This window comes from Cornus florida, unplaced genomic scaffold (genome assembly GCF_030987335.1).
Source record: "Cornus florida cultivar Cherokee Brave unplaced genomic scaffold, ASM3098733v1 CherokeeBrave_3.0.0_Hap2_Chr07, whole genome shotgun sequence".
Classification (NCBI taxonomy): Eukaryota; Viridiplantae; Streptophyta; class Magnoliopsida; order Cornales; family Cornaceae; genus Cornus; species Cornus florida.
The window spans coordinates 51,517,235-51,524,824 of record NW_026775577.1 but is presented as its reverse complement, the minus strand read 5'-3'; the positions used below and the strand labels follow the sequence as shown (position 1 = coordinate 51,524,824).

The window sequence follows — 7,590 nt, the reverse complement described above, 5'->3', positions numbered from 1 at the left end:
ACAAGTATCTAGACTTTGCAAGAAATGAAATTCAAGATAGAAATGAGGGAGGAATAGGGTTTTGACACCCTACAAAATGTCGTGCTAGTTTTTAACGTCTCTAGCAAGACATTGGGCTCTTTTAGGACGGATCAAAGATCTTGTAATGCATCCCCTCCTTGTTGGGGTGATAGATGCTTTGAACTCCAACCAACAAATAGTTCTTTGAGGAACTTGTTGGATTAAGCTCAAGAGAAGCTTTTGATCCCTTGTCAATGTAATCACAACCTTTGGGCTGCCATGCCCTTTCAAAGCAAGAACTTGAAACAAGACTTTGAGAATGCAAGGTTGAAGATAATCCCTTTGAAGTTTTGGTCTTACACAAAAGCTCACTTCTTTGACATTGAAGATCATAACATTTGTCTACAACATTAACCTCTCCTTTATATTTGTCAAATGAATTAGGTGTGGGGTTGAAGATATTCAACTTCACCTTCATGTGGCCAAATGATATCTTCATTATCCCCGTCCTACAATTGATGTTGGCATTAGCGGTTGCCAAGAAAGGATGGCCAAGGATAACGGGAATTTGGCTTTTAGGATTGGGGACCAGTTCCGTGTCAATGACAACGAAATCAACGGGGAAGAAGAATTTGTCAATCTTAATCAAAACATCCTCAATTATACCTCTATGCTTCTTAATGGATCGGTCGGCAAGTTGTAAAACTACCGACGTCGGTTTCAATTCACCTAGGCCCAATTTGACATAAACCGAGTATAGAAGAAGGTTAACACTTGCTCCTAAGTCAAGAAGCGCCCTATTAATGATATGATCACCAATAATGCATGAAGTAGTAGGTGAACCGGGGTCCTTAAACTTTGGTAAAGTGTTATGTTACAAAATTGAGCTTACTTGCTCGGTCAAAACCACTTTTCTTGGTGCTTGGCTCTTGTTCTTCCGCTTTTGGGTACACAAGTCTTTCAAGAATTTGGCATAAGCCAGAATTTGCTTGATTGTATCCAAATCTGGAATATTGGCTTTCACTTGCTTAAACATTTCCATGATTTCATTGGTTTTTGCCTTTTGCTTGTCTTTTGAAATTGATCCTTTTAAGGCATCCGAAAATGGAACTTTTGGCTCAAACACTTTTTCAGCATTTTCTTTTAAAGTCTCTTCAACACAAGAAGTTTTTAAATCACTTTGCTTCAAATCATTTTTTAACAAAATCTTTTCAAATTCATTTTTTTTTGCAAATCTTTCTTCAATTCATTTTCAAAATCATTCTTCAAATCACATTTTGAAGCTTTCTCATTCACAAGATCATGTGTATGCAATAAAGGAGGAATGGGATGTGAAATGGGATGGGTGATAACTTGAGGTTGCATCGGTTCACTCTCTTCATTGGACATTTCAACTTGATTGTCCATAATCCTACCACTCCGCAAGGTAGTCACCACATTAACATGCTTAACGGTGTGGACTTCCAATAAAGAATGGGTTTCCACAACACATTGTTGCTTAGGTGGGGCATTCATAGGCATATTTCCCTTCTTTCTAGCATTAAGCGTGCTTGCTATTTGCCCTACTTGGGTTTCTAGCTTCGCAATTGATTGAGAGTGAGAATGAAGCAATTGAGTGTTAGCCTCAAGAGTGCCCAAAACATTCAAAACTTTTTCTTCAAAGGCGGGACTTCTAGCATTTCCTTGGGAATAAGATTGGTTGGGAAAATGAGAGTTAACAAATTGATTCCCTTGTGATTGGTAAGGTCTATAACCTTGGGATCCTTGGTTTTGAAGTAGAGGTGGAATGTACTTTCCTTGAAAACTGCCTTGGGAAGGGTTTGAGCCCTCTTCTTGGTTTTTCCAAGAGAAATTCGGATGATTTCTCCAATTTGGATTATAATGAGTATCATAAGGATTGTTCCCTTGGTTCACAAAAGCTGCATTGACTTATTCTTTAGGTTCATTTTGCTCTTGTCCGTGAGAACAATGAGAAGTAGAATGAAGAACACTAGAATAAGTCATACATGTTTCATTTGATGCATGATGAGAATGGTTAAGGAAGGAAGATACTTGGTTCGCCGAGTTTTGGTTAATAAAAAATTGATCAAACCTTTGAGATAAAGACTTCATTTCGGCGGCTATTTCATTTGAATGGTCGACTTGATGTAAGCCAACACTCTTCCTACCTTGTGAATTTTTACCATTTTTGGATGATAATGTTCTATGCAAAGAATTTTCACTCATGCTCTCATTAAGACGCCACACGTCATCCTCATGCCTATGAATGTATGAGCCACCCATGGAAGCATCAACCATGCCTTTGTAATTGTCCGATAAGCTCTCAAAAAAATATTGAACTAATTGCCATTTGGGTATGTCATGATGTGGACACTTCCTAAGCAATTCATTGAAGCGTTCCCATGCCTCATGAAACGTTTCTCCATCCCCATGTGAAAATTCCCGAATTGAGGTTCTCATGGCATTGGTCTTAGAAACCGAATAGTACTTCTTCAAGAACTCTTGTTGCATTTCTGCCCAAGAAGTGATTGAAAAAGGCCTAAGATTGTTAAACCAATACTTTGCCTTGTCTTTTAAGGTGAATGGAAAAAGTTTGAGTCTTAAGACCTCTTCCGGCATATCCGTATATTTTACGGTGGAACATACTTCTAGAAACTCATCCAAATGCTTGTAAGGTTCTTCACTTGGAAGTCCATGATAGTTAGGAAGCATTTGAATGGTTTGTGGCTTAATTTCATAGTGATGTGCTCTAAATGGTGGCAATTGAATGCATGTGGGTGCATTGTATTCATTAGGCATATAGTGATCTCTTAAAGCAAGTGGATGATTAGCAATTTGAGGTGCAACGTGGGCACCTTGATTTCGATTTCCTTGAATGGGGGACGTTGTGGAGCATACATTGGCATTGGCATTCCAAATGGAACTTGGCCTTGTTGTTGGTGAATGAATGGCCTAGGCATGTCTAATTGTGCTTGAATGTTCTCATGATGCACATTTGGATGGAGGATACCTTGTTGGTTTATATGACCAAGGTCCTCTACATGCTCTTCATTATGGCCTTCCATTGATGTAATGGATTGGGTAGAACTAGAACTTCCTCTTCCCCTAGGATTTCTAAATACGGATTCAAGATGCAAATCAAGAGGGACAACAGTTGGTCTTAGTGATCTACGACCACGTATGTATAATGTAAAAACACATAAACACAATGAATAAACAAACACTTCGACTTCACAACAATTCAATGAAACTTCCTCCACAAACATTTAACCCATACTCCTATGCTTTAACAACAATGATGCAAAGAACAATTAAGATAGCCTCCACACGGGTCGATGATTTAACTAAGGGATTGAGTAAGAAAAAGCTCATAAAGGTCCTATAGCACTTCAACTCCAAATTTATAGCTTAGCTTAGCAGTTTTTTAATTTTTTAGCATTTTTCCTTACTTGTTTAGCTCCTTTGCTTGGATGCTTTTTTGCTTGCCTTCTAGCTCAATGCTCCTTGTCAAAGATGAACAAACACAATAAGTAATCAAAAGAAAAATAAAAACAAAGTAAAGACACGATCAAAAGAGTACTAATTCCTAATTGATTCCACAACGACGTTGCCTAATCCCCGGCAACGGCGCCAAAAACTATGGTCATCGTTCTACCATAAGCTTAGGAGTGTGCATTAAGGCGAGGGCCAAGTTTTACATTTATAGAAGCCACTACTACCTTTACTAAAAATATAGTTAGGGTGAGTAGGGATCGTCCCAAGGGATTTGAGTCGTACTAGCTTGTGGAATCACAATTAAGATTAGTAGGTCGAGTGATCAAACAAATAGTTGGTTGGTTAATTAAACTAGAGAGCAAATTAACTAAATAATTGAATGCAATAAAAAGTAAGTAAGAGAGAGAGAATTCTTGGGGTTTAGAGGTCACCACCAAACGATACTTTTCTACACCCTTAACAACTGACTAATGAGGGAAATGTGTGTTGCAATATTGATGTGTGTGTGTGTTTGGTTGATTCAATTAGTAAGGGTGACCAATTAAGCATATATTGTCTAATCAACATGTGAAAAGCACAATATATCTAGCAATTAAGTATATATTGTCTAAATAGCATGTGAGAAGCACAATATATCTAGCAAGTCATTAATCCTTTCATTAAACTCACAAGCCAAATACACCACAAGGTTAGAGACATATGCTACTTGCATTCAAAAGTATGGAACATCAAACAATAAGCATGGATTGTCCTCCCATCTAACAAGTATGCTACCACTACACTACAATTAAGCTAATGACATGAAATTAAACTAATTAAGCTAAGGGAGAGACACAATCCTTCAAGAAATGAGCATGAACCATCTAGAAAATTACAAGAGCATTCCTTTAAGCACAATGTTTTGACAATCTCTAGATCTATGGTATTAATACACATAGACATGCACCAATAACACAAGAAATAGAGACAAACACATGAACATCTATTCTAGCATATATAGACATATGGATAGAATAAAATGATCAATTGGAAGCATTAAACCACATAAATCATTGAATAAACAAGATCTATATATATAAAAGTGTCAAAACATATATTAAAACACTAATCCCTCAATAATACACAAAATCAAGATGTAGAAAGCATGCTTGGGGCTAACTCTAGCCCCAAGAGGATGTCTAGCCACTCATGGTAGTGCTTCTCCAACCCTCAAGGGCTAACTCCATGGTAGAGATTTGCTCATTGGTTGATGAAGAGTCTCTAATGGTGTCTCTAGCCTCCTCCTCCTCTAAGCTTGTTCTCCAAGAGTTCTTACAAGGTATGAGATGATATGATGTGATATGATATGTTTTTTTTTTTTTTTTTTTGTAAAAAGTAATCCTTATCCTTGTATAGGTAGGTCAAATGACACACAAAATGAGTTGGGGTCATGCGCAAAATATTCCCCAATGATTGGATAAATGACAACTTTCAATGAGCTAGAAATTTAACTTTTTTGCACTGGAGGAAGTTCGATCGATCGAACCTTGGACTTGGATTAATCGAACATGGTTGAGATTTATCGAACTGAAGTTGGATCAATACTCAATGGCGGCGCTTTTTGGATAAAGACAAATCTGAGATATTTTGAAGATATTTTTGGGAAAAGGACAAAAGTGGTTGGTAAGGTGGTACAACTAGATAAGATCAATCATTTGGATAAGGACAGGGCAGTTCGATCGATCGAAGAATGATGTTAGATCGATCAAACTTTTGAGATATCTGAAAATGTCATCATAGCTCTGATCTATCTTGAAGTGATGAGATCGATCATGTTGGATCGATCGAACTTTGATCTGAGATCGATCGAAGATGTTGATTTCCACCTTTTTCTTCCTTTTGCTTCCACTTGGCTCCTTTCTTTGATTTATCCCAGAATTGCTTCATTTCTGCTCTTATTTGGCTAATTAGCTTATTTTCGAGATAAATGCCTGAAAATGGAAATAATACGAAATCAATCTAAAACGGTAAAGTAAGATAGATAAGGGTACTAGAATGCCTAAGCTTAAGGGGTTTAAATACGCACGTTTCAGCACTTATCAGTACGCAATTAGAGGCAAAATAATATAAACCCTATAAATAAGCAAAGGTAAATCAAATTCCCAACATTGTACATAATACTATCACATTGATAAGCTTAATCAAGCAAAGATGAGGTTAATATTGCTAAAATCTTGAAAATAACAAATTTCATATAAATACAATAAGAAAATGGAATTATTTTATCTTTTGTGCTCTGTTAAAGAAAAAAAAATTGGATGGAAGGGAAAGAAAAATGGATGGATGACACATCCCCAGGGAATAGATTGTATCTTTCCTTTTTTTTTATTTGGTATGTTCATTATGAGAGAAGAAAAATAAAATTTTAAATTGTTTTTACCATTATATTCATTAATTTATATAATATTGTAATTCATAGAGAATAATAGTATAATTTAAAACTTGTGTAATTTAGGATGTATTTAATTTAAAACTTTAAAATAGTACACTTTTCTTTCTTCCTCTCTTCCGCCCATTTTTGGACAAATGAAAATTTGTAAAGAATAAAGGATGATACATCTCCCCTATTATCATTTCCTTCTTTGTATAATCTCTATTGAATAAAATAAGTTTGTTAATTCCTTCTTATTTTCTTTCCATACCTTTTTTATTCTTTTCTACCGAACAAAGCTTATGGTTCCTAAAAAATATTTTTACTAGTGTTGCGAGCGCGCGCACGTGTATATCAAAAACTAAACCCGACTATAATGAGCTTTTGTTTTCTAAAAACTGTTTTGTAATTTTTCCAACTAAGCGAATTTTCAAATTGAAAAAATTGAGAATTGTTCTCTGTTCTAATTCTCTAAAAACTGTTCTTAAAAATAATTTTGGGAGTTGCAAACTAAGCAAGGACATTCTTTTGCATCTCTCCCATTCGAGAAAAGGACATTCTTATCAATATAAACTTATTTTATAAAGACAAGTTGATAATGCTAACTCCTTACAAACAAATTAGTTTGTTGGGAGAGGGATTTTGTGCAGAAAAAAGAAAAGAAAAGTTAATGAGGGTTTAATGCAAAAACTTAATAGTCAAGACTCAAGAGAAATTTATTGTAATTTTCCCAATAAATGAATTAGAGTTATGTGGTGTTTCCCTTATTTTATGTGTGTAAATATATTTCTGGTAAATTAACATGTATATAAAAATAGGAATTTTTTTTTTTTTGAGTAACAAAGGGAGCATACCCCAAGAATAATCATCAAGAAATGGGCTAAAAAGCATAGACACTTTACCTAGGGGTGTCGTGGTAGTGTCGAATACGTAGACATGACTCAAACACTTGTCGGTCACGACTAGAAGTGTCTATGCTTTTTAGATATGTTTAAGACATTTTCAGGGCGCGACGAGGAGGTTTTGCAATTATTAATTTTTTTATTTTTATTTTATTTTTATTTTTTATAGGGATTTAACTCAATTTAAAGTATATTACTCCCTCCGTCCCAAAATACTTGGCCTTCTTTCTATTTTTGGATGTCCCGAAATTCTAGTTCCTCAATTTTAAAAGCTAAGCTTTTCCCAAAATATCCTCAACTTTAAAAAACTTATATATTCAACTAAAATAATTTTAAATGAGTAGTTTTATTATTTAAAAAGGGAAGAATGCATTAAATTATTGTCTACTTAAAAACTTGGAGTCCCAAAAATGGATAAATATTTTGGGACAGAGGGAGTAACAAACATCTAACTCTAGGTTTGAAATTAATGATTTCATTCGTGATTGTATGGATAAAATGAGTAAAAGTTATTATTATTATTTTGATATATAAGAATATATTATTATATATTATATATTAGTTTTTTACTTATTATATTATATAATAATAATATATTATTATTATTATTATAATATAATATATTATTATATCATTATTTGTGTCCTATTTTATTGTGTTGTCTACTCGTACCTAGACCTGTCAATGGATCGACGATTATCCAGATATTGATTGGGAAAAAAATCCAATAATCTGATAATGATTCGAATCCAATAAATCCACTTCCTTAACAAATTAGATATG

At 34.6% G+C, this 7,590-nt stretch overlaps 1 pseudogene; it reads left to right on the top strand.

The window, feature by feature from the left end:
• Nucleotides 1-2,356: 2,356 nt before the first annotated feature.
• Nucleotides 2,357-2,455, top strand: LOC132267851 (small nucleolar RNA R71; annotated as a pseudogene).
• Nucleotides 2,456-7,590: the final 5,135 nt, after the last annotated feature.